Source organism: Castanea sativa, chromosome 4, assembly GCF_040712315.1.
Source record: "Castanea sativa cultivar Marrone di Chiusa Pesio chromosome 4, ASM4071231v1".
Lineage (NCBI taxonomy): Eukaryota > Viridiplantae > Streptophyta > Magnoliopsida > Fagales > Fagaceae > Castanea > Castanea sativa.
In genome coordinates this window covers 39,985,673-40,011,464 of record NC_134016.1, presented here as the reverse complement: position 1 = coordinate 40,011,464, position 25,792 = coordinate 39,985,673, and the positions used below count along the sequence as shown (strand labels likewise).

The window sequence follows — 25,792 nt, the reverse complement described above, 5'->3', positions numbered from 1 at the left end:
AATAAATTATACATATTCAGTATAAGTTTGTTAGAGCACTAGCATTGGGGGGTGTAAACACCCCCTAGTTGCTATTTTACAACCAAAACTTCAAAAAACACTCCACATTCGGGTATGAGTTTCTAAAAAATTTAGCAACCTAGGAACAATTGGTTCTTATATATAGAACCAATTGTTCACTTGGATGCAAAATAAATATTAGTATTATAATTGAAATATTCGACATTCTCTCTCTTCAATTCAGCTACACGCAAGCTCCTTCTCTCTCATTTCAATTCAACTACACGCAAGCTCCTTCTCATGATTTCTATAAATATTAGTATTATTTAAATGAGATGGTATAAATAAAGAAAGAATAAAAATGAATATTTAAATGAGATGGTGTAAATATAGAAACTGGGATGTTGAGTGTATTGTAAAATAAGTTAATATAATAGATAAAGTAACCTTTGAGGTGGTAAAATAGAACTTTTTTGGCCACCCAGATGCTAGTGCTCTTATGAGTTTTGATTATCATAATAGTCTCTTTCAAAAGAATGAAGAATTTGAATAATTTATTTAAATATAACTTATATATATTATTTTGCTTTAAAGTATAATTAACCTCATGCAATTCATTTAAAAATAATGACTTTAAAACAAATGAGTAATTGTTTAGAAAGACTTTCACTTAAAATTAGCCAGACTAAAGTGGACTGAAATGCTACGTTAATGAGACTCAATAAAAGTGTAGTAATAATAAATTTTATGCTTAAAATTTTAGATATTACAAGTTTGAGATCAATATATTTTTTTAATAAATTTAGATTTAGAATAGATGCTCTCAACCTAAACATGTCTTTTCCCTATATGTAAATGCACAAAAATGGACCAAATTGGAGTGAATTGGACCAACATGGACCGAATAGGAATAAGGTGGACTGAATTGGAATGAATAGGACCTAAGTGGACTGGATAAGAATGAATGAACAGACGTAATGGACCGAATAGGAACAAAGAGGACCGAATAAGACCAAATGGGACCAAATAGGACTTAAGTGGACCAAGTTAGACCAATGTTGACTGAATAGGACCAAACGGACCGAACAGAACCAATGTGGAATGAATAGAACTAGAATGGACCGAAAAGGACCATAGTAGACCGAATGACCTAAACAGGACTAAAATGGAGAAAATGGACTGAATAGGATTGAAGTGGATAGAATAGAACCATTGTGGACCTAATGGATCCAATATGACCAAAGTAGACCGAATAGAACTAAAGTGGACTAAAGAGGACAAAATGGACTAAATAGGACTTAAGAATATTTATCATTTTTATTGCATTTTTAAGGGTCATTTCTAATTTCTAATTTTTATTTTTTTAATATCTTAAAACCCAAAACTAAAGATTTTAGCTCAAATATAATAAAATTTAAAACTTTTCATCCCAAAAATTAAGAAAAAAAATGAATTATTGAGTTAAACTTGAAAATGCAGCCTACAAAAGGAATCAATCCCGATTAGTCTAAAATGGACCGAAGGGAATCGAATTAAATGAGTCTGAAGTAGACCTAATTGGATTAAATAAAAATTGTTTAATTTTTAGGAAGAACAAATTATCTTTAACAAATTTTAGAGAACAAATTATACATTATATTATAATTACCAAATAATTATTTATTTCACACATTGCATGGGTCTGTGATTAGTATATTATAAAAGTTGGATCATATAACTAGTGGATGCACAAAGTGATGACACCTATTCCTTTGCCAATACATATATCAATGATAAGTATAATCTTCAAGAGTGATGCAAACATTCAATGTCATATGACAAATAATGATTTTTACACATCATAAATATTTAACACCTTATAATGAGTCTCATTTACTATATAGCATTTGAAAAGTTTATTACTTAAACATTCACCTTCGCCAATCTTTGACCTTCCTAATTCCCTCTTTATTAGTGAATATGTTTCTTTTTCTTCTTCCCCTCCATATTTTTAGATGTAAATATGTTATTTCTTTTTCCCTCTTATTTGTTAAAAAAAAAAACGCTTAGGAAATTTGATAAGAAATTTTTTTCACCATTGCATTTTTTTTTCTCCACTATTAGAGATACCTCTCTCTCTCTCTCTCTCTCTCTCTCTCTCTCTCTCTCTCTCGTGCACACGCACAAACATATTTTTCTATTAATTCCTAACTTTTTTTTTATTTGTTTTAATAATTTTTTTTATAGATTGCTCTTTGTATATGGAATTCAAGATTGAATGACACTTGATGAGAAGGATTGATTTACATATTTTTATTGTTTGAAATTTGTTGTTATTATTTTGATGTTAATGCGAATATTTTTTTTTTCTTTTGGTGTTTTGATTAGTGGGTGATTTTTTTGTTTGTTTGTTTGTTTGGAGAATCAATAAGTGGGTGATATTTAGTTTTGTTATTACGTATAACTTTTGTTCAATTGTGATCCAAATGTCTATTCATATTTGCATGATTTTGGAATCTACTGTGTATATAAAAGTTTCTAATAGTTTTGTGAACATTTTTGCATCCAATATTTGTGTTAGAATTTTTAAGTTCATTCTTAAATTATATACAAACTTTTCATTCATGTTTCCAATAACAAGTTTTATTTTCGTTTTATGCAAGTGTGATCTCTTAAAAAATAGTTACAATTTTTTTTTACACATTCTTATTGAAACTCATAACCAACATACACGATAATAATAATAATAATAATAATAATAATAATAATAATAATAATAATAATAATAATAATAATAATAATAATAATAATAATAATAATAATAATAATTGTGGAGAATAGAAATTTGAGGCCGAGGAGACTACGACAGCTCCGAGGAGATCATGCCCTCAGACGTTAAGGCTACTATAGTGGCATGTTACTAGAGGAGATCATACTGAAGAGAATGAGTTTCAGGAAAAGGGTCAGCCCTGACTGAAGGGACGGTGGCTGCCACCACATTTAATGCTTCCCACCAAACCTCCTGGCCGCATTTATGTGAAGAAGACCCCTGAATAGTGTTGCATTGATTGCCACAACTCACAAGGGATTTGGGAAAGTGTCTAATGGGACAAGCACTCAAGTGGTAGCCTAGGCGACCAACGACTAGAGGTCCAAGATCATGTAAAGGGGGCTATATAATGTGAGAGACCCTCCAGAGGAGAAGGATCTGAAAAATTGTGGAAGAAGACACTGTAGCAACCTAGAACAGAAATTGTAACCAAGTCTGAAGAGATATATTTAAGAACAACTCTCCTCAGACTTTGCCAAGGAGTGATTTTCTTCGCATACAGCTTAATTTTCTTTACTTTCCTATTGTCCTTAATTCATTGTGCGCGCTGGTCCTTCAGTTGAAGCCCAGCCTCTAAGCCCACTCTCTACAAATTCATTGTGTTGGGCTACCTAAGCCCTAGTCCTATTGCTTTTCAGGCCCAGATCCAAAACCTACCCTTACAATAATAATAATAATATTTAATGACACTACTCTAAGAAAGTTATACAACTAGTTTATATATATATATATATATATATATATATATATATATATATATATATACAAGATAGAATTTCTACTCTAGCATAATCTAAGTGTATATGTGTATGAAACTCCCTCCTAGAGACTAACCTTGGCCCTTTGCCCCCCACACTCCACAAGTACTTATACTTGTAAAGTGACTACCAGACTAAAGGTGTGCGATGGTCTAGTTGAACATTATAGCGACTAAAGTTCTCCTTAAAGAGCCAAAATTTCCAAGGTTGAAGGAGTCAATGAATTGAAATTGCAAAAGTACTAGGGCCCCATTCACATTCATGTCAATAAAACCCTTTCCATTAAGTCAGTGAAATGTTCGTTTATAGCCATCAACTCCAAGATTAGTTAAAAAGAGACTCTTTTAAATTATTGTATTATTCAGCGGGCACTATTAAAAAAAAAAAAAAGACAAATTTTCTAAAAAAGCCCTAGGGAACAACAGTGAGTGTTTAAACACTAAAAACTGTTGTTTGAAATTGTTAGGTTAAAAATGTATTGACCCCTTTAGCAAATTAATTAATTAATAATCCAAGTTAATTAATTAATTCAATTTAACATGTAATAGCATGGTAGCACAAACAAATCACCAATTAAACAAAATGCAGCAGAAAATAAATTTGACACGGTAATTTGTTTATGAATGGAGAAAACTTTTGAAGCAAAACCCCACCGGGTGAATTTAAAGTCACCACTTCCCAGAATCCACTATTATCAAAACAAGCAATTACAAATAAAATGAATCCTAGTACCTAATACCGACCTACAGTTGAACCCTTTCCCCAATACCCTATTGGACTTGTATTATAGCGGCAATCTCTCCGTTCCATGCACAAATCCCAGTACGTGACTAACCAATGATGCACAGATCCCAAAACGTAACTAACTCCTTTGTACGAATCCCAGTACATGACTCACTCACCAAATTGAAGAAGATTGTTGGCTGCAAAGTTTTTTAGTTCATCAACATGAAGATCAAGAAGTTCCTTGGTCACAAAACCCTTGGTGCAAAGAGAATAATGAACTAAGGCAATTTTTGTCTCTAGCTACAATATGCATGTAACAAGTGCAACAACCCTAAGACAGCCCTTAAAATAATCTTTATATATGTTTAGGGTTATGAGAAAAGAAACCCTACACAAATACTCAAGGATATGCGTGTAATCAGATCTAGAAATTCTGATTTCATAATTCTCGATAGATAGACTTCTGTCGAGATTCTGTCAAGCTTCAACATTAACTCTCGATAGATAGACTTCTGTCAAGCTTTAATGAACAGCACTTCTTCACTTGTTTCTTGGACAAATTTGCATGGTTATAACACTTGACTTGAACAACATGTTTCTTGAAGTCTTAAACCATCCTAGACCTACTCAATTACAAGTAAAGCGCGTTTTGTCAAAGGATTAGCCAATTATATCAAATATGTCCCTAACAGAAATCAGGAATCAAACGGTCCAACTAATCTTGGACAGTTTCCAAGAGGGACATGATTTGTTAATACAAAATTGGGTAGCGTTAACGGGTACCACAAGGTACTCGTTAAGAAACAATTTCATTTCAATAAAGTCAACTTTTTGTCATATTTTTTACCAATTTTATAAGATGTAGAGCCAATAAAACCAATTTTTTGAGTTTCACTTGTTATTTGAGTACTATTTTCAGTCTTTTTATTAATTTATACCAATTTTTTATTAGGTGAAACTCACAATAAATCACCTTACAGTCACAGTCAACATTTCCCTACAAACTTTAAAAGATATTTTGACGATAGCCGACCATTTTCAGTGGACTTTTGTTGCTGCTTGTATCAGTTCCTATGTCTCATAAGACTATTGGGATTTTCACATAGAAAGAGAGTTATATATAGAACTATGATCTTCATTCTTCAACCACAAAACCAACCAAAACTTATCTTTTACAATCCTGTACTCTTTAAAAAACAGGTGTTTCTAGCAGCCATGAAATCATCAAACTCACCCCTCTACCTGCTATCTTGCCTTCTAATGTCACTGCTTCTTCTGGTGCCTTCCCTATCGGTTGACCGTGATTCGTTACAGGACACTTGTGTTGCAGATTTGAATGCATCCATATCAATCAATGGATTTCCTTGCATAACTGCCTCAAAAGTTAGTGCAAGTGACTTTTTCTTTGATCTGAGCAAAGAGGGTACCACTAACACATTAAACTTAATCTTCAGTGTCACTCCTGCAAATGTCCATGCATTCCCTACTGTCAACACTCTTGGGATTTCAATGAACCGTGTAGACTAACCTCGGAGGACTTAATCCACCACACTTTCACCCTCATGCAACTGAGATGGGTTTGGTCATTAAAGGGAGGATGCTTGTGGGGTTTGTGACAACTTCCAATGTGTATTACTCTAAGGTTTTGACTCGTGGAGAGATCTTTGTCATTTCTAGGAGACTTGTACACTTCCAAAAGAATGTTGGAAAAGGGAAAGCTACTGTCTTCACTTCTTTCAATAGTCACATGCCAAGGGTTGTGGTTCTCTCAACAACTCTCTTTGGTTCACAACCCTTATGGCTTGTTTGGAAGTTTAGAGAGGGAGGAGAGTAGAGGAGAGGAGAGGAGAGTAGAGTGAAATGATTACCCTCCACTTTGTTTGGATGTTTTTAAACGTACTAAGGGGAAAGAGAGTAATTAGTCCTTCCCCTTGTTTGGATGTTTTTAAAATTGGGATGGAGAGGAGAGGAAATGATTAAATAGACAAATTTACCCATATTTGAAAATAAATTGCAACATTGGTCTATGATTAATTGGTTTGTAATTTTGTTAATTTAAAAAAGGTAAATTGAAGAATTCATTTGGTCAATAATTTATCTACTTTACTCTCCCTCCAAATCTCTCCAATTTGAGGGAATTAAAAATGAGGGATTAGAGGTAGTTAAAATCCCCCCAAACCCCTCCAAATCCCTCCTCCTCCTTCCTTAAAAAACTTCCAAACAAGGGATTTAAATTACTCTCCCTCCCTCTACTCTACTCTCCCTCTTTTTTTAAACATCCAAATAGGCCATTAATGCCTAACTCAGGCGTTCCAAGTAGACGATGCTATTGTCAATAGAATAAAATCTAAATTTGGTTCTTAAGCCATGGCCTTCCTGATAAGTTCCCTTTGATTTGAAGATTGTGTAATAATACTTTTGAGATTGCCTGCCTCCCTTTGTTGGGCTATGTTATTCAGGTTATCAGTGTATGTTGTTTTGATTATTGATTGATTCTTTAAAATTTGTTTTGATTATGATTATGTTGTTATGTTTATAGACGAATGTTATGATAAACTAGCCACGAATCTAATTATTTTATGGTGGTTTTATTAATTTTTTATTTTACAATTTAAACTAATTTAATAAAGGGTAATGTATTTCGTAAGCATATTTTTTTTTATTATAGGAACAATCATTAATGTAATTGTGGGGGGTAAAAAGATCCTGATGGGAACGTGGGCCTTTTGGGCCGTGTTAAGGAAGGCCGACCTGACCCTGAGTTTGGAAGTTGTTAATACTATGGGTCGGCCCATGCGCGAGATCAGAGGACTCGGCCGAGGGTGAACTTATCCTCGAAGCGGACACCGAGAACCCGGGACTTCATGGTACAGGTTAGGGAATGACACGGTCAAGACCAATGGTTAAAAGGGGTGAACCCTTGAATGCCCCAGAAGCACCAGTGTTGAAGAAATGACAAAGACAAAGGCTGCTACCTCCACATTAAAGACCCTGCACCTACCACCCTGGCCGCATTAATGGGGAGGTGACACTTGAACAGTGGAAGGGAAACTTCTAGTTACTGTTCAAAGGCACTAAGAAAAGAAATATCTATACTAAGGGAGGAGTTGGGGGCAACACGTGTATAAAGTATTAAGAAGAAGAGTATTTAAGGGAGGACCTAGAACCAGAAAGAAGGACGGAACTGTTTGTAACCTAAAAAGAAAAAAGACAAAGAGAGAGAGATAATATAAGAACGGCTCTCGGCTTACGTCCGAGGAGACCTATTTACATTACTCTTTCTTTGTTTCCTAATACGCAATCTTTAGTTTGTCATTTAATCTTCACTCACTTCTAATGCGGGTTTCAAGCCCACTCTCTACAAATTTTCATTGTTTAAGGCTCATTGGGCCTTTGAGCCCACAACTGTTCTTGGGTCCAGTGCAATTGTGCACTTACAATTGGCGCCGTCGTAGAAATCTAGTCTGGAAGTAGTAGAGATATTATGGCAGGCTTAGGCTCTCACCATGCGAGTCACAAGGATCACAACCGGAAGATCATTTCGAACGTCTTGAACGTCATAGGGATCGTGAGGGAAGCGTCCATACAGAATACCCAGGGGATAGCCATACTCAAGGAGGGGGTAGCACTACCCACGATGAGGGCTCTAAATCCATGCAGAAGGAAATTAATCGTTTGAAGAATAAGTTACGCCGTGCTAAACGTAAGGTTTCTCCGTCCTCATCTAGTTCTTCCTCAGAGAAGGATAGGGGGGTTGGCCACAGTTCAAGGTCATATTCCCCCACTAGCGCAACATCCTCCGGCGAGGAGGACGACCAATCAACTCGCAGACGTAAGAAGCTTCGTTCTAGGGGCTTAGGCAACGATACCATGAGTAGAGCGTTGCACCAACTCTCTAAATCTCCGTTTTCGCGGAGGATTGAGAGGGGAAGGCTTCCCAGAAGGTTCACCCAGCCCACCTTTACCATCTACAATGGCCGGACAGCGCCGGTGGAACACGTGAGCCACTACACCCAAAGGAGGGCAGTGCACTCCCCCACCGAGACTTTGATGTGTAAAGACTTCCCCTCCAGCGCGGGACCTGTGGCTATGAGATGGTTTAACGGTCTCACATCGGGGTACGTGGGCTCGTTTGGGGAGTTAACTAGGGCATTTGCTTCGCGCTTCATCACGTGTAGCGAGTCCCTCGGCCATTGGATTGCCGGCTATCCATGGTCATGAAGGAGGGGAGACACGAAAGCATACTCCGACGGATATTGGGAGATGTTTAATGAAATAGATGGCGACTTTGATGAGGTGGCGCTTAATACCTTTAAGGTAGGCCTCCCTGCGATCACGACCTAAGAAAGTCTTTGACGAAAAAGCCCGTCCGCGGCGTACGCCGTCTTATGGATCGTATCGACGAATATAAAAGGGTAGAGGAAGACCGGCGGCAAGGAAAAGGAAAGGAGAAGGTTATCCGCGGGGAGAAGGGATTTGGTCGGACGGATATCACAACAACAAGCCGAGGAGGGATTACTTCGGACAATCCGGCTCGGCGGCACCCCAGCTGTAAATGCGTATTCGAGAACCGATTGCATCGGTTATTAGAAAAGTTCGTAAAGAGCCCTTTTCGGATGGCCCGGCAAGATGGCGGGGGACCTGCGAGAAGAAATCAAAACCTTTTCGTCGGTACCATCGGGATGTGGGTCATACTGCGAGGCTGGGACCACGTGGAACCATGCAGGAGCAACTCGTCGGTGAGGGAAAGTTAAAGCGGCACTTGTGTCGACCCTTTGGGCAAGTAAGCCAAGTTGGTTCAAACAACCAGAGGAAGGCAGTTCATCTCGGCCGGCATTGGGAACAATTAATGTTATCTTCGCTGCACACAGTAGGACCGGTTCGAGTCCCGCTAGGATTATGGCGGTTCTCATCCGCGAGCCGAGGATGTCGGTAGCGAGGCCGAAGAGATTAAGGAGCACCTTACTGTCTTGGGTTTCTCCGAGGAGGATAAGGTAGGGACTATCCGGCCCCGTGACGATGCTCTTGTCGTTACCCTCAGAATAGGCAACTATGATGTGAGAAGGGTGATGATAGATCAGGGCAGCGGTGCAGATATCATGTACCCTGATCTATTTAAGGGGCTAAGGTTGGAGTTGGAAGATTTAACTCCTTATGACTCACCCCTTATCAGCTTTGAAGGGAGAGCCGTTTTGCCAAAAGGACGGATCCGTTTACCCGTTCAATCGGCACGAAACGGTTGAAGTAGATTTCATTGTGGTTGACGCGTACTCTCCATATACGACCATCCTCGCCGGACCATGGCTGCACGCTGCGGGAGCCGTCTCCTCTACCTTGCACGTTAAGGTTAAATTCCCCTCGGGGGAACACGTTGAGGAGATTCTCGGCAGCCGGTAGTGGCCGAGCAATGCATATCGGCGGCAGTACTTCGTCGGTCGAAATCGAGTTATCAACCTTACCCATCCGGGAGTCATAGCAATTAACGGCTCGGAAGCACGGAGCGATGACGGAAAGATGAGGCGGTTTGCGAGGAGTTAGAGAAGTTTGTAATAGATGATCCGGAGAGATTCTTCCAAGTTGGCATACTTTTGCCATACCAAGAGAAGATGGAGTTGTTAAAATTCCTAAAGGACAATATAGATGTCTTTGCGTGGGACTTATGAGGCTCCGGGCGTGGATCCGAGCTTTATTTGTCATCGTTTAAACGTCAATCCGGCCATTGTTCCGGAGGCAGCCACCTCGGCGATCTTCCCGAGAACATTCGAGGCTGTGAAGGGGAAGAGGTTCTTAAACTCGAAAAGGGCGGGGGCTATCAAAGAAGTTTTCTACCACGAATGGTTGGCTCATCTTGTTGTCGTTAAGAAGAAGAACGGCGAGGTGGAGAGTGTGTGTAGATTTTGCGGCGAACAAGGCCTGTCCTAAAGATTCGTTCCCAATGCCACGGATTGATCAAGGCGGTAGATGCTCTTGTTGGACATCCTCGGATGAGTTTCTTGGACGCCTTCCGGGGTTACCACCAAATTCCCTTGGCGTTAGAGGATCAGAGAAAAGCTGCTTTCATTACTCCAAGGAACTATCATTATAAGGTCATGCCATTTGGGTTAAAAAATGCGGGGCTACTTACCAAAGAATGATGACCCGAATGTTTGAACGACAGCGGGAAAACCATAGAAGTATACGTGGATGATATGGTGGTGAAGAGTAAAGACGATTACCTTCGCACATGACAGATGATTTGGCCGACACCTTCCAAATGCGAGGAAGTATAAGTTGCGCCTTAACGCTTCCAAGTGTTCTTTTGGCGTGGGATCCGGAAAGTTCCTAGGGTATATGATCACTCATAGGGGCATAGAGGTGAACCCGGTGCAGGTTAAGGCTATTCAGAATTTGCGGCCGCCTCGGAACCCAAAAGATATTCAAAAATTGACCGGAATGATTCTTTGCGTTGAGCAGTTATTTCTCGGTCAGGCGGCCGGTGCCGTCCTTTCTTTCGATTCTTGAACAAGTGGAAAGGATTTCAATGGACCGAGGATTGTGAGTCGGCTTTCCAACGGCTTAAGCAATATCTATCTCGGCCACCCATTTTATCTCGCCCGAGGTGGACGAGGTGTTATTCGCTTATCGGCCGTGGCTATTCATGCGGTGAGTCTAGTCCTTATAAGGAATGAAAATGGGGTGCGAGGCCGATCTACTATGTTAGTAAGTCCTTGAATGAAGCCGAGGTGCGCTATTTGCCCTTGGAAAAAGCACTTCGGCTGTAGTCCACGCCACGCGCAAACTTCCTCATTATTTCCAATCTCGTACGTGGTTGTTTTGACCCGAGTTGCCTCTGGCTGTGTTGCGTAGTGCTGATTATTACGGCAAGGTGGCGAAGTGGGGAACCATTTTGGGAGCCTTTGATGTTAAATACAGGCCTCGCACATCGGTGAAGGGACGGGTCCTCGCAGATTTGGTGGCGAGTTTACCGAACCATTGATAGAAGAAACTTCAAAAGAAACACACATGGGTGGAAAATCGAGTTGGTGTGATCACGGATGTATCACCCTCGGTTTGGAGAGTTCACGTGGATGGGGCTGTTAATCAAAGAGGGTGCAGTGTTGGGCTTGTTCTAGTGTCCCCTGAAGGAATTGTCTTTGAAAAATCTTTGAGATTGGCCTTCTCGACTACTAATAATGAGGCCGAGTATGAAGCAGTCTTGGTAGGCATGCAAATGGTACATAAGATGGGTGGCAAAGAAATCCATGTGTTCTCGGACTCTCGATTAGTGGTCGGCCAAGTCATGGGGACCATGGAGGCTAGAGACCCCGAATGCAAGAATATTTGGCCCGGGGTTAAACGTCGGCCCAGAATTCGACTCATTTGCCTTAGCTCATGTCTCTAGGAGTGGAAACACTCATGCGGATTCTTTGGCCACATTGGCCACATCCTCGGCTCAAGGTCTACCAAGGGTGATTCTCGTTGAGGATGCGATAGAACCTTCTCTTATAAGTGCTAACGCACCTCGCATCCATTTAATAAGCTGGTCCTAGTTGGATGGATTCGATCATATCTTTTCTCAAAAATGACATCCTTCCGAAGACAAAGTTGAAGCGAGAAAAGGTACGTCGAAAGGCGCCGCGCTTACGGTTGTCCGAGGGATCGGAAGCTATACAAACGATCCTTTTCGGGACCGTATTTGTTGTGTGTACACACGAATCAACGGAATCGTTCTTTGGAGGAATTGCATGAAGGAATTTGTGGGAGTCATGCGGGGAAGGTCCTTAGCCCATAGAGCACGACTCGGGGTTATTGGTGGCCTAATATGCGGAGGGAGGCTCGAGATTATGCCGAGGAAAGTGTGATCGGTGTCGAGAGGTTCGCCCCTAATATCCACCAACCTGGAGGGGTTCTTAATCCTCTGTCTAGCCCTTGGCCCTTCGCACAATGGGGCTTGGACATTGTAGGGCCATTCCCAGGAAATTCTTGGAAACAAAAGATGGTTGCTTGTAGGGACGGACTACTTCACTAAATGGGTCGAAGTGAGCCACTTAGCCAATGTCAGAGATGTTGATTCCAAGAGGTTTATTTGGAAGAATATTGTTACTAGATTTGGTATACCACATACTCTTATCTCGGACAATGGCGTTCGGTTTGACGCAATGCCTTTAGGCGATGCGCTAGTGACATGGGCATCACAAACGGATACTCTACCCCGGCTTATCCTCGAGGAAATGGACGGGCCGAGGCGATTAACAAGGTCATTGTCAACGGGCTCAAGAAGAGGTTGGATGATGCGAAAGGCGGATGGGTGGAAGAGCTCCCTCATGTCTGTGGACGTATCGGACCACTCCGCACGGAGTCCACTTTGGAGAAACGCCATTCTCTATGGCTTATGGAGCCGAGGCGGTGATACCATTGGAGTCTGGATTTCCTACTCTAAAGACAAGTTCTTTTAGTCCGAGAGAATAACAAGGAACTTCTAGAGAGAAATCTTGATTTACTTGAAGAACGGCGTGAGGCAGCTATGGTCCAAATGGCTTATTATCGGCGAAGCTAAAACAAGGACATGATGCCCACGTGAAACTAAGGCCACTTGCGCACAGTGATCTTGTATTAAGGAAAGTTGTAGGCACTTCTAAGAACCCGGCATGGGGTAAGCTAGGACCTAGCGGGAAGGCCCCTACCGCATTGTTTCAATAGCAGGCGTAGGGTCGTATAGGTTAGTTTACCTGGATGAACGAGTTGTACCACGTCCATGTAATGTAAATAATCTTAGAAGGTATTATTATTAATCAAATAAGCTTTCGTCAATTAATGTTTCAAAGTTATGGGCGGCTCTCATATTTGAACTTATTTGTTCTAAAGAATCAAACGAAACTTGGTTAAGTGTAGTCCTCGGACCACAAACCTTGTGGAAATTGATGTCTTATCATTTGTTAAAAACGAACCTTAGTTATGCCGGGTCTTCGGACCTCCTACTTTGGGAAAATTAACATTTGAAGTTACAATTTTTGAGAATCAAACAGAAACTTGGTTAAGTGTAGTCCTCGGACCACAAACCTTGTGGAAATTGATGTCTTATCATTTGTTAAACGAAACTTAGTTATGCCGGGTCTTCGGACCTCCTACTTTGGGAAAATTAACATTTGAAGTTACAATTTTTGAGAATCAAACGAAACTTGGTTGAGTGTAGTCCTCGGACCACAAACCTTGTGGAAATTGATGTCTTATCATTTGTTAAAACGAACCTTAGTTATGCGGGTCTTCGGACCTCCTACTTTGGGAAAATTAACATTTGAAGTTACAATTTTTGAGAATCAAACGAAACTTGGTTAAGTGTAGTCCTCGGACCACAAACCTTGTGGAAATTGATGTCTTATCATTTGTTAAACGAACCTTAGTTATGCGGGTCTTCGGACCTCCTACTTTGGGAAAATTAACATTTGAAGTTACAATTTTTGAGAATCAAACGAAACTTGGTTTAGTGTAGTCCTCGGACCACAAACCTTGTGGAAATTGATGTCTTATCATTTGTTAAACGGAGAACCTTAGTTATGCCGGGTCTTCGGACCTCCTACTTTGGGAAAATTAACATTTGAAGTTACAATTTTTGAGAATCAAACGAAACTTGGTTAAGTGTAGTCCTCGGACCACAAACCTTGTGGAAATTGATGTCTTATCATTTGTTAAACAGAACCTTAGTTATGCCGGGTCTTCGGACCTCCTACTTTGGGAAAATTAACATTTGAAGTTACAATTTTTGAGAATCTAAAAGAAAATTTCATAAGTGTAGTCCTCGGACCACAAATCTTGTGGAAATTGATGTCTTATCATTTGTTAAAACGGAACCTTAGTTATGCCGGGTCCTCGGACCTCCTACTTTGGGAAAATTAACATTTGAAGTTTACATTTTTGAGATTCACTTGGTTTAGTGTAGTCCTCGGACCACAAACCTTGTGGAAATTGATGTCTTATCATTTGTTAAACAGAACCTTAGTTATGCCGGGTCTTCGGACCTCCTACTTTGGGAAAATTAACATTTGAAGTTACAATTTTTGAGAATCAAACGAAACTTGGTTAAGTGTAGTCCTCGGACCACGAACCTTGTGGAAATTGACGTCTTATCATTTGTTAAACGGAACCTTAGTTATGCCGGGTCTTCGGACCTCCTACTTTGGGAAAATTAACATTTGAAGTTACAATTTTTGAGAATCAAACGAAACTTGGTTGAGTGTAGTCCTCGGACCACAAACCTTGTGGAAATTGATGTCTTATCATTTGTTAAAGCAGAACCTTAGTTATGCGGGTCTTCGGACCTCCTACTTTGGGAAAATTAACATTTGAAGTTACAATTTTTGAGAATCAAACGAAACTTGGTTAAGTGTAGTCCTCGGACCACAAACCTTGTGGAAATTGACGTCTTATCATTTGTTAAACGGAGAACCTTAGTTATGCCGGGTCTTCGGACCTCCTACTTTGGGAAAATTAACATTTGAAGTTACAATTTTTGAGAATCAAACGAAACTTGGTTAAGTGTAGTCCTCGGACCACAAACCTTGTGGAAATTGATGTCTTATCATTTGTTAAACGGAACCTTGATTATGCGGGTCTTCGGACCTCCTACTTTGGGAAAATTAACATTTGAAGTTACAATTTTTGAGAATCAAACGAAACTTGGTTAAGTGTAGTCCTCGGACCACAAACCTTGTGGAAATTGATGTCTTATCATTTGTTAAACGAACCTTAGTTATGTCGGGTCTTCGGACCTCCTACTTTGGGAAAATTAACATTTGAAGTTATTGTTTTAAAGAATCAAACGAAACATGGTTAAGTGTAGTCCTCGGACCACAAACCTTGTGGAAATTGATGTCTTATCATTTACTGATTACAATTTTGAAGAATTAAACGAAAGATTGCTTAAGATTTATCTTCGGACTATGACTTTGATTAAACTTAACTTCGATTGTGTACGGATGTTAATACCTTACGTTTATTAACTCGGATCTTAAGTTTTATATCTCTAAGTATTGAGGAAATTTGTGTAAGGAATGGTCCTCGGATCTTACAACCTACTAAAAGCAGTGTTATGCATTATAAGAACTGGCTTAATTGTTACATGAAGTCCTCTTTCCTTTTTTAATCGAGGTATTATTCAAATGAATTAACCATGTCACCTTGTATTAAATCTTTAATAATATACGCATGATTATGTGAAAGTTATGACTATGCAATCCTTGGAGTTAGATTTTGATGCTCTGAGAAACTTCTGATATGACTTAATGGGAAAAATTTTGTAATAAGTACATAAAGAATAAAGAAAAAGCAGACACAATCCAAGCGAAAAGCAAACGAAATTGTTCTTCATTAATCAAGGTGAATATACATTACAATATATAATTCAAAAACAAAAAAAAAGAATGGAAAAAGAGAAGCCCTAAGCTAAGTCCTAAGCTGTTGGAGGAGGATCTTGCTGAGAGGTACTAGTGCCCTCGGTCTTTCTCAACTCCAGCTCAAAAGGAGTCATAACCTGCTTTCCTTTATCCGCTGTCTTTGTTGGAAGGACGTTGGGTTCCACTATCTGGTTCAAGTCCTTCTCTGCATCCACTCCTCCTTCCTTTTCTTTATTGGAACCAGAAGGTTCTGTAGGATCGAGGAATTTGCTTTGTGGGACCACCGGAGGTAGGGCGGGAAGAGTTGGCTCGGGGGTAGGAGTAGCGAGCGGGAGCCTCTTCAATCTCTCCTGTATTTCTAGGGAAGCCAAACGTTCTCGGACTTCCTCAAATCCGAAGATTGAGGAACTCCTGCTACGTTTAAAGCTTCCCCATACTTTTTGACGGTATTCGCGGCATAAAGCCGCGAACTCCTCCTGTCAGTGCTCCTCGGTGGTGGCTACCCCTTCATTAAAACTTGCCTGCTTGGCGACTTGGAGAGAGAGTTGGAAGGAATTGGCTTCTTCTTTCATCGGCGCTAGTTGCTTCTTAAGATCCGAGCACTCCCTTTGAGCTTGGGAGAGCTCTTCATTTCTTTCCTTAAGGAGTTTGCGCTGTCCTTCTATGCGGGTCTTCATGGTCTTCAAGTTTGACTCGACCCCATTCTTCTCTCTCCTCGGCTACGCTACCTCAGAGGTCAGCTTCTCGTTCTCGGCAAGGGCTGCACCTAAGGTCTTCTCGATCTCCACCCTAATTTCGAGTTCAGCCACAGCTACTTTCCGAGCGTCTTCAATAAACTTTTCAGCTACAAAGACCTCCTGAATAGCACAGTAAAAAAGCATGATGGAGTTAGGAATAACAAAAACTAATTTACTTATAAATATTGTTAAAAGGAGGAACACTTACCAGCGCTAAGTCTCTTTTTAGAGAGAGGAATAGTTGTGGTTGGCCCATCTTTTCCAAGGTCTCCATGTCCGTGGGCGGCGAAGAGGGCGTTCTAGGACCTCGGCCGGGTGGTGGGCGTGGCCTTGTTGGAAGCGCCTTATCCTGGGAGCCGGGAGATAGGAGCGCCGTCCGGCCTTAGATCGGGGGACCGGGTGGCCGGTGCTCGGTGCACTACAGCCTCATCCACGATTTCCCCGAGTTCAGGCGAGCACGGGATCTACCCCTTGCCCTTATCCGGCTTCGCGTGGGCCGGGGAGTTGTTGGCGTGGTTTCTTGGGCTCTTTATTAGTCGTCCCCTCATCATCCCCTTTCCTCTTCTTCTTGGGATCCTCGGCTAGCCGGTTTGGGCTCGGTTTGGAGGAGGAGGAGGAGGTAAAACTGGGAGAACTTGGGACGTCCCCTTTTTCTTCTTCTCTGCAACTTTGGCAGCCCTATTAGTGAGAAGACCCTCCATTCGTCCCATGTCTTCTACGGATTCGTCCTCGGGAAGGGCAACTGCAAACCCTGCAATTCCAGAGGCCTCGGTTGCTTCTTCTTCCTCGTCGGAAAGCACTACAAACTGGTTCCCGCGAGGTCTCTCGGTGTCTTCGAGATGGAATTGATCTATCTCGTCGTCAAGGGTGTGTGAAGAAGACACCTGCTCTTCTGGAATGACAGCTGTTTGTGCGTGCACGGCAAGGGGGACTGCTGCTATCGCCCGGTTGTACAGAATGGTGTTAGGAGCGTCCGGGAGGTCACGGTCGTCCAGAAAATGGCGCCGAGCTACGTTGATCCTCTTCCGTCTTCGGTCGCCTGCAATAATGGCGTCCTCTATCTCTTGGAAGTCTTTGGAAAGGGGAGTGTATCCGAGAATGAGGTGAGCCGCCCGAAGTTGTAAGTCTTCGCTAACGAACACCTCGGAGCGAAGTACTCGGTTTAAATCGGCAACGTTACAGTGACTCAGACGAGGACGCACGTGCTGCTTATCTCACGAAGACGTCAAAACAAACAAACCTGATTAGATTCACACAAATATTTAACAAGTTTAAGTAAATACAAATACGCATTTGTGTGTGTGTTAGGAGAAGTTGTGTTGTGGGGAGATTAATCCTACGGCGTCGCACACTGGATCCCCCGGCTGGGCGGGCGATGAAAGCCATCGTGCCGGTTCCCGGACACGATCAAGTAGTCGTCCTTCATGCCTTTGTTTGATTTGGGGCGGACGGGAGATTAGCCTAACGGTGCTAGACCGAGATTTCATATAATAACCTACTTTAGAAAGTTTGTGGGACTCATATAGGAACACGACATCGTGCCATGTGAGGTTTAAACCCATCTGCTCGTTTAGAGCATCTACACTACCTAGAACTCTAAAAACGTTTGGAAGGCATTGGTCGGGACACAACTGTGGTTGCGAAGATACTCCCTCATTACGGGTTTCATTGGAAGGGTCATCCCACCCTCTATGAAGGCTATCATAGGGATGATAACCTCTCCTCTTTCCTAGAACCGGCCACGGTGTTGCCGGGCGGTATTCTAATCCTACGTCGGCGGGAATATGATATTTGGCTCTAAAGCCTTCCATCCCGACGGCGGTATCAACTAGACACTTGAATTTTCCCATTAACGAGAGACGATAGACTAAACCTTAAAAGGGAGAGTGTTTGTATTGGTAGCCGAGGACAAATATTGAGGAGAAAAGGTTTAGAATAGGAGTAAGAACTTACAAGGTCGAAGATGTGCAAATCTCACGGTTTTCTCGAGTAATGTATGATGGCTGATGTCTTGATGGGATTACCCCCGAGGAATTAAATGAAGGCGCGGGTTCCCGAAAGCGTCACGACGTGCGAAAAGGCGGCCTCGAAATTATGTCTATCCCGCCTAAAATTTCGTGGAGTAATGAGAACCGTTGGATGCCCATCTCACGTTGAACATGGGAGACAAAGAGCAACTTACGATAATAAATGCGCGCATTTTCGAAAATAAAACCGCCAAGTGTCATCTTACGGGACGCAAAACGATTTCCACACGTGCCATCACTTATAAAGTGTGTAGAGCGAGGTTCTCGTCGGATCGAAACCCTATTTTTCTCCTCGGACGTTGAAAATTAGAGTTTTGAGGGGCTATTGTGGGGGTAAAAAGATCTGATGGGAACGTGGGCCTTTTGGGCCATGTTAAGGAAGGCCGACGACCCTGGGTTTGGAAGTTGTTAATACTATGGGTCGGCCCATGCGCGGAGATCCGAGGACTCGGCCGAGGGTGAACTTATCCTCGAAGCTGACACCGGAGAACCGGGACTTCATGGTACGGGTTAGGGAATGACACGGTCAAGACCAATGGTTAAAAGGGTGAACCCTTGAATGCCCCGAAGCACCGAGTGTTGAAGAAATGACAAAGACAAAGGCTGCTACCTCCACATTAAAGACCACACACCTACCACCACAGCCGCATTAATGGGGAGGTGACACTTGAACAGTGGAAGGGAAACTTCTAGTTACTGTTCAAAGGCACTAAGAAAAGAAATATCTATACTAAGGGAGGAGTTGGGGGCAACACGTGTATAAAGTATTAAGAAGAAGAGTATTTAAGGGAGGACCTAGAACGAAGAAGGACGGAAGCTGTTTGTAACCTAAAAAGAAAAAAGACAAAGAGAGAGAGATAATATAAGAACAGCTCTCGGCTTACGTCCGAGGAGACCTATTTACATTACTCTTTGCTGTTTCCTAATACTGGCAATCTTTAGTTTGTCATTTAATCTTCACTCACTTCTAATCTGGGTTTCAAGCCCACTCTCTACAAATTTTCATTGTTTAAGGCTCATTGGGCCTGAGCCCACAACTGTTCTTGGGTCCAGGTGCAATTGTGCACTTACAGTAATATAGAAACAATCATAAATCATAAATATAAATTTTGTCGTACCAAAATAAAAACAATACAATTTTTTTCAGAAATTCAAAAGGCAAGTTAACGAAAATATTCATTTTTTAATCAAAGTTATTTATAACATTTTGTAAACCATTAAAAGGAATATAAAATTTGGAAATTGTTCTTTTAGTTTTAAACAAACCTTCTCAATATTTTTTTTGCCTACAATCCAAAACACCGAAAAATGTAACTAAAAAAATCAATAAAACTTAACAATGATTAATTTGATCAATTAGGAAAATAATTTGTTGTTGATAATCTATTCATGTTATTTTCTTTGCAGAAATTGTAATTTTGTCCACCTAGAACATATTATCAAATAAATAATTATTAGCAAAATCTAAGAATTAAATTACTATATATGCATTGTTATAAAATAATAATTATTATTATTAAAATAAAATTGCAAAAGTTAAAATTTTTCACCCATTTGATTATTTTCATTTGGCTAACGTACATTTGCTTTTCTCTAAATAAATGACATTATAGAGTACTTCTAATACAACTATTATGAGTACTTTGTCCACCACAAAGGATTAAAAAATAAATAAAAATTAGTAAAGTCTCATAGTTTAACATCCAAATTGAGCGCTTTAAAAAAAAAAAACATCTAAATTGAGCACTATAAAAAATTATGCTATGTAATAGAATAAATATCAAATTACAATAAATATAAAATTATCCAAATCAAGCTATGTAATAGAATATTTTTATATTTTTATATGCTATATTTAATTCTTTATAACAAAATAGGATAACATTTAACAATCAAAGAGAACAACAACAACAAAAAAAACCAACAATAACAACAATTTGAAAAAAAAAAATTAAATCCCATTAAGCCAAATTAAGTAGAGTTTTAAAGAATATAAAAAAGTATCAATCTAAAGCAGAGATGCAAGAAAAAAAAAATTTTAAATCCACCAAAAAATTGAGAGAGAGAGAGAGAGAGAGAGAGAGAGAGAACATTTTTTGGGAGGGAAAACTATGCATAGAATGGAAGAGATAGTGACAAATTTATTAGAAGGGTGTGAATAAGAAGTGACAAAAATTAAGAAAAATGAAGGGAAAGATGAAGAATGATATTAATGTAGAGGGTAGTGGAGAGATGAAAATGTAAAGGAAAGGGAAAGCTGTGGTTCCAGTTAGTACAACTGGTAAAGTTTCTGATGGTTGTATAAGAGATTTGGGGTTCAATACCCGCCAATACTAGAATTGATTGGTATCTTGGTCTGACGATGAAGAGTTATCATCAAGAGCGAACGGCATAAGTTGAAACTCTCTAAAAAAAGGGAGAGAGAAATGTTAGATAAGTGTAAATATTAAAAATTAATAAATGTTTTTTTAATACAAGATAAAAATTCTACTCTAACTTAATCTAAGTGTATATGTGTATGAACCTCCCTCTTAAAGACTTGAATCCCGGCCCTTACCCCCCACACCCCACAAGCACTTATACTTGTGGAGTGACTATTGCCCCAAGGGTGTGCAGTGGTAAATAAATGTTAAAAACAATTATAAGAAAATTGGAAAGAAAAAAGATAATGACGTGGACAACACTAATATAGCTCAACTAGAGCGCAGCAACAATAAATGTTATGCTTCAGCTTTTAGATATATATAGATATAGATGTTTTCACCTGTGAGTTGAAGTATTGAGTTCTAAATAAGGCAACCGAATCTCTTGTAAAAAAATACCTTGAAGAATATAACTGAATTCGGATGCAACAATATAAAAGTGTCTTGTATCAAACCCCACATATAATGACAGCATTAGTTCAATTTTAATGACTTTAAATTGGCTTTAATGGCTTCTCTCGGAAAAATAAAAAATAAATCGTCTCCTATGGCATTAGTCAATTGCTCATTCTGTACTTCAACATTAGTTCGATTTTAATGACTCCAAAATTTTGCATTATTTGAATTTATTTCATTACCAGTATTGAAACATGAATTTGTACCAATTAGTTACATATTTGACAATGAAAATGAAACTTTGGAAAGAACAATTCTCTCATTACAGAGTCTGGCATGAAGTTTTATCAATTAGTAACATACTATGACAATGAATAAAAATTTGTAACTAAGTTCCAAAAAGCAGAGTCCTTTGCTTACATAGCTTAAGAACAAAATCAACCTAGGAGATTTTGTCTGTGTACTAATACAATCTGTTAACATGTAATAGGTTATGGGCCTTAGGCCTATTTTGTTTACTTGTATAGCACACATACTTATACTATACACTTTGCATCCTATATAAAGACGCATATGTATATTTTATTACTTAAGAAATACAATAATATTCACATGTTAGTAATACTGAATGAATAGTATTGTATTTCTCAAGTAATAAAATATACATGAATGTTTTTATATAGGAGGCAAAGTGTGTAGTACAAGTGTTAAGTTATGGTTTTTTACATAACATTTGTGTTGGCTTTATTTCATGATAAAAAAGTGTTGTAATTGCAATAAATTATGGGTTATGCTAGCGAGTGCTTTTAGGGCATTGGTTAACAATCTATTTTAAGAAAGTTTTGACAATACTTTTATGGGAAATTAAAAAAGCTAGCAAAATATTAATTGCTTTTTTTTTCCATAAAAACTTTCTTTAAATGAATTATTAACCAATGCCCTAAGTGCATTCGTTAACATTTCTCATAAATTATTTTCTTGTATTTTGTGAAATTTTATTGTATTGGCTTTAGTATTAAGAATCAAACCTGCAATGAAGATCAATGCAGTTTCGCAACTAGCTCGCAAGAAGTTCACAAGTAAAAGAACCTGCGAAAAGGCCACATGTAAAACACATGACTAAAAGCTAAAGAGTCATGTCAGCCTGTCATTTCGTAAGTACTCACGAAAAAGGCCAATGGTGGGTGTGTTGTAGAAACCTCTCTAGGTTTTTTTTTTTTTTTTTGTGGATAGCCCCCTTACACTTTTGTGGATAATAAGGGTATGTATAGTATGGGTGAAGGGAGAAACCTATAGCACAGCTGCCCTTTGATTATAAATGATTAAGCACTAATTCTTCTCTAATCTTCTTACGCACGCAAGATTCTGTTGCTCTTTCAAAACTACCACCAACCTGCATATACAGCCATTCAGGTTGTGAGCTTTGACAGTATTCCCTCATTGCTTGTGATCCAAATATCATTACAGAAGCATCAAATGGCTGTGCACCAAGCCTAAACACCAAATCAACTCGTTACCAAATTCATACAGCATATAATTCCAAAAGTCTTCTTTTGGATTTGTGTTACAATTAAAAAAACAATATTCTCTTCACAAGAGGATAAATTAATATTCAAAGCAAATTCTTAGGATCCTATCCACCTAAAAACCAAAGTAAGAAAAAACTTAAAATACAAGGCAACATTACAAATTGAACCTAAAGATATAGATATGATAGATGTTCATGTACTAAGGGTATTTGATTTAAAGTATTTAAAGGGATAAGTGAATTTGGGGTGGAAGAGTGCACTGATGTCGAAGGGTGGCACCAAATGGTGAGAGGAGTTGGCATAATCATGCACAACTAAAGCATTCGTTGCACACAGAAGCTCACATACATGTTGGAAGCTCTTGAAAGAACAAGTAAAGCAGAAAAAGAAGAATAAAGTGAAGGGGAAAAAAAAATAGAAAATAGGAAAAACAAACTATATTGGTCCTGAACCATGTGAGAACGTTCAATTTCATTGCTAAACTACTGATTGTGTCAGTTTAGTTGCTTAAGTTCTTACCTTGTTCCCACTCTTGTCAACATTAACTACAGGAAGTTGTACTAATTTCCCCCCCTTCAAACTCTTTGTTCTTTGTGTTGGTGAGGATCAAAGTAAATTCACTCAATTTGAAAATAATTTCACATAAATCAATCAATTTCTATAAGGGAAGTGGGAGCAAGTGTAACATGCAACCATTTTCAAAATTTTGGAAGTTGGAACTAAATTGAAACAATTAAAAGTTGATGGACGAAATTGAACTCTTAATATATCAAGGGACAAAAATAGTAGCTTGCCAAAAAGAGAAAGGGGGGGGGGGGGGGTAAATCAGAGGAAGGCTTTATAGTAGATGTGAACTAATATGTGTGTGTGGTTCTTGTAGTCAACCCAATTATTTAGAAATAGCCACACTTTAGATCAATATCAACATATCAGAAATATTCACATACTCATTTTTTCTGTGACAAAGTTTGAAGCAGTTAAGGTGTTTTCCAATGGTCCATGAATTTATAGCTTGAACACAACAGTTTCCATTGCCACTAAGGCCATGACATATATATATATATAGACACACACACTGAAGGCATTAACAGACCAATGGAATATACAAGGAATTAGGATATGGGAGTGGTGGCATAAATCTAAAAAATTAACAACACAGTGAATGGCAGCTTCAAGCTGCGCCATACAAAACTTTGGTTTAGAAAGTCAACTTATCACTTCTTATAAAAATTTTATGAATTTATTCGAAACACACACCTATTAAGGTTGCAAAGAAACAATGACTGGCATAAGAAAGTAAAACAGACATGTGACTATTCAGCAGGCAGATTAAGGTGTGAGTGTAAATTAAGATTCAACAAAATTAACAGGTTACTAAAGCTTTTCTCATTCTTAAAATCAGTTCTTCAACTTTTGGCAGACCAATAACTTTATCTTAGAATTTTAGAAGCATTACAGTAGATTTTCTGTTATTGAGTTGAATATTGACTAGAGCAGAGACAAATGAGATTCTTTTCACCCAATGCTTTCAAGAATTCACCTGCATAAATCATCACCATTATTGCAACATGCACTTTACCATCTAACACGAAGCATCAACATTTGCTTTCAAACAAGAGTAAGGTGGTCTTTCCCACTAGACTTGTCTAGAAATTTGCATGCAAAGTTGGGGTTTAGGGGTCTTGGCTTCAAATCTCTGATAGTCCAAATGAATTTATTGAGTAAAACCATCAAGATTGAGAGGCTCACTTTTTAGCATCACTTTATTTCGTAATTTCAAAATCGTGTTCATGGTCACAGACTCACAGCTACAATAACTCACAATTCTGCCTTTCAACCACATAGATACCATGTGCTGACATGTCTTCTTCATCTCCCCCACCACCCCCCCCCCACAAAAAAAAAAAATTCACTAATCCTGCTTTTAGGGGTAACAAGAAGCATCAACATTTTTATCCTTTCGTGGAATATGCTTTGCCATAAGGATTTCCAAAAGATGGTATGAGAATTATTGAATCTGTGTTGTTTATAAGCCCAATATATGGACTTGACAAAAAAGAGTGGAGATCTTTCTCCAACCAAATCACGTTTTCTTGTGTAAGGGAAGTTGGAAGAGGATTCTTGTAGCCACAGGATCCAAGGATCATTCCAAACATTTATACTGAGGTCTTGCCCTACAAGAAAGCATCTATGCCTAATAGAATTTCTTGTACTAATCGACATCAAGAAAATGACATATTCAATGGTCAAGGTTTCCACTTTTCTGAGGCCTAAGAGAGGTGTTTGGTAGATAGTCGCATCCTCAATTTTAGAGAAATTGATTCTCATGCTCGAACCCATGACATGTTAGTTGGGCAAATCGCACTTGCCATTGTGCCCAAATCTGGCCCCTTTTATTACTAATTCACAGGGACAAAAGAAATTCTATTTAGAGGGGACAAAAGAAATTCTATTTAGAGAGCAAAAACTAAAATGAATGAGCAAAGTATATTTTGATAATAATTTTACTTTATAGTGTGATCGGAAATGTATTGCATATATTGTAGAGATTAGTTTTAACCAAATATTGTTTTCAGTCTTAAATTCGACATGAAGTTCACTTTTCATCCTTAAACTATCCAAAACTTTTTTCCCCCTAAACAATTGAATACATTATACTTTGTCATTAGTACATTCTGTTAATTTTTTATCCTATGTATCTAACAAAATGCTTGGGTGAAATTACATAATCTGACATGCTGCACTAATAAATAAAGAGTTATTTCTCAAAAATAAATAAACAAAGAGTTATTTTAGGATTACAACTTTTGTTTCATAACTTTTTGTCACAGCTCCAATGTTATCAACCGTAAATAATTGTTTATCACTTTCACATAAATGCCCCACTTAATTTTTATCTATCACTTCCGATGTTATCAACTGTAAATAATTGTTTATTACTTTCACATAAATGTCCCACTTTTTATCTATAACTCACAGTCAACCACATTTGTGGCACAAACATTGTCCACAAATTTT

General features: G+C 39.0%; 1 pseudogene; it reads left to right on the top strand.

The window, feature by feature from the left end:
- Nucleotides 1-5,421: 5,421 nt before the first annotated feature.
- On the top strand, nucleotides 5,422-6,657 carry LOC142630289 (germin-like protein subfamily T member 2; annotated as a pseudogene).
- The last annotated feature ends 19,135 nt before the right edge of the window (nucleotides 6,658-25,792 follow it).